Below are 3089 nucleotides of genomic sequence, written 5' to 3' on the forward strand. Positions count from 1 at the left end.
ATATATATATATATATATATATATATATATATATATAAATTCTGTATCAAACATTTAAATATTTGTAATTAAAAATTTAAACAATAAGGATTCAGAGTTAGAAAGCAGTGTTAGTGTTCAGGAAATAATATTTTTACCTTATATGCAATCGCTCCTATGACTGCAAAGAAGTTACTTATTCTACGAAACTTTTTATACTTGTTATTTGATCAATAGTAAGTCAATTAATAGCGTACATTTCTTACTAACACTTCACATACTTTCAAATCGCCAATATCTAATATTTTCGACATTGTGATACTGAATGACTGAACTTGTGATACTAGCTAATATTTAAATGATATTCAGAAGATATATAACAAAATATATGAAAGATAAGTTGTACATTTATGATGTACTTAATGAAACATTTATACAATTTTGATACAAATAATAAAGCAATATTTTTTAGAAAGGTAAATTAGATAGGATAAATTTTAAGTTTATATTATTAACTACATTAACTACAAATGTGATATTTCAGTTTAAGATTGAAAAGTTAATATATTAATTAAAGTTTTGTATTTATTTTAAAATATTTATTTCTAAGTTAAAAGAGAGAAACGTGTAGTAATAAAAACATTTGTATCAAAATGATTATTTTTAACAAAAAGGTATAAAAATATGTTCCACAGTGAAAAAGAAATGCAACATAAATATATTTATTTTCCCGATAAAGATAACGAAGCATTAAAATTTTCAATTGGAATTACAATGTAATCGAATTGAAAACAAGATGTTCCAATTTTTTAATTTAATATATGTATTTATTGTAGTTCTTCATTATTTATGTTACTTACATTGACATTTAAAGCAATAAGAAAGTATATATTCCTCATTTATTCTTGTTTATAAAATGAAAATATACGTACTTAATAAAACATAATTGGTTTTATTTATTAAGTCAATCCTTACATGCTCAATTAATTTCATAATTATTTATTATAATAACTTTATAACAATATGTTATAACAATTGACGTCACCTTCTATATCTATATTATGAATTATATTGTTATTTTCTCTTATATTTATAGGTTCTATATATATATAGGTATATCATAATTTTTAAAATCTATGCATATATTATGTAATATGCAACAAGCTAAGACTATAAGAGGAATTAATTCTGTGTTATACATACATATATATATATATATATATATATATATATATATATATATATATATATATATTTTTTTTTTTAATTTTCTAAATCGCCCTGTTAACATTACAAAAGCAAGTTCTATTAATACGCGAGTCTTAGCATGTTTTCTATTATAACTGATTTGTATCGGATTAAGGTGACCGTTATCGCGATAGCGTGTGAGCATTCTGTTCGATAATGGATAAGCACTATCAGTCATTAGATGGTAAAAATGTTGAAAATGCCTATAATCATCTGCTCTGATACATCTTTTTATATCGCTCAATTCCCATACTCTTGCATCATGTACGCTGCCACATATTCCAATAAAAACGTCCGTAAATTTTAGTGTATAGTCACAAATGTCTTGCAGTAAGATGGAAAAATAATTCTTTCGATTAATATAGCTATTTGTGTCTTGTGTTGGAGCACTTATTTGAATGTAGCAACCGTCAATGGCTCCTATGACCCCAAGAAAACCAGTAATTTTATAAAATTCTTCCTCTATATTTGCCATTTGATCTATCGTGGGCCACTTAATAAAATGACGTGCGTTAGATGCCACCACCTCAGTTACTTTAAAAATCGATCTCCAAACAGTGTCTTTTGAAACTCCGAATCTGCTATTGATCTGAAACTAATAAATTTTATATAAGATAAGAATCGAAGCTTAATATGTATGATTGATTAAATAATACAGTAAATATAGTATATTTAAAAAAATACTATTTTTATTTTTAGAGTACTATTTTATGATATTTTATGGAATACTATGAATAACTATAAAGATCACACCTTTAAAACAAAATATTTTGTCTTATAAAAGTATAATATTATATGTTATTATATATTTTACCATATTTTTATATCATTCAATACACAGACAGCATACATATCCAAAACTGGGATATAAGACGTCTAAGTCGTCTTCAAGATGTCTTAAAGACGTCTTATGTCTCACTTTTCGACATTGTGCTGTCTGGATATTCAAAAGGAATTTATACGAGAGCGTCCTGCTTGCTTATGTTGCTTACAATCAATCCTGTTTCTTTAATTGAACGAATTCTATCATCATTGATAAATTGGAGGATGCCATGGCTAAACGGCACGTGGGTCATCAGTACTCACCCAGTTCATACGTATTCAATATTATTCAATGTACTTCAAATGTATTATACTCTCAATACAAAAATCTATCTTGCACATTTAATTAAATTAATAAATTATAAAATTTTACATATAACATATATAAAAATATTAACCTGTACACTTCTTGATTTCCATAGAACCACAAAGCTATGGCAATTTTTTTTCTGGGGATATTTTTTCACGATCTATATCACGATGTAAGTTTGGTCCAAATAGTTGAACTAGTTGTTCGAATACATTCCTTGTTACTCGGAAATGCGTCTGGAAATGTTAATTGTAATAAATTCAATATTAGTATACACGAACATATTCCATTATAATTATTTATTGTCAGAATTAATACTAATAAAAACAAAACGAATTATTATCAAAGACTATTATTAAGAACATCACTTGCCGTGCATTTGATATTATTTTTTAGAATACTTCTTGATAAAATTTTTATTAAAATTAATATAATGGTTAACTACTTTTTATGAGAATTGCTTTACTAAATAATCTTTATATTATACTTATCATTTAATGAATATCCCATAATAACATGTTCATAATACATTTGTATTTCAATGTGTCGTTCTCGAATAGCTTGTGCAATATATTCAGCATCATTGTCATCTTCATAGAAAAATAAATCCAATAAAAGATCCATTTTTATAAATCCATAAAATAAGAATTTATTATTATATGAAAAAGAAAATATGTGAGAATTTGACAAATTTTAAACATAATATAGAATTGAATAAAAAATATGGTTT

The 3089-nt window shown here is 24.7% G+C and overlaps 1 long non-coding RNA gene across 1 annotated transcript; it reads right to left on the reverse strand.

Annotated features, from left to right (window-relative positions):
* Nucleotides 1-1251: 1251 nt before the first annotated feature.
* LOC116851952 lies at nt 1252-2973 on the reverse strand. Its single transcript, XR_004379672.1, has 2 exons — nt 2448-2973; nt 1252-1822 (listed from the first exon to the last, which is right to left on the reverse strand). It is a non-coding gene; the product is annotated as an uncharacterized LOC116851952 (long non-coding RNA).
* Between the last annotated feature and the right edge of the window lie 116 nt (nt 2974-3089).

This window comes from Odontomachus brunneus, unplaced genomic scaffold (genome assembly GCF_010583005.1).
Source record: "Odontomachus brunneus isolate Ranch 3 - 2012 unplaced genomic scaffold, Obru_v1 Obru_scaffold_197, whole genome shotgun sequence".
Classification (NCBI taxonomy): Eukaryota; Metazoa; Arthropoda; class Insecta; order Hymenoptera; family Formicidae; genus Odontomachus; species Odontomachus brunneus.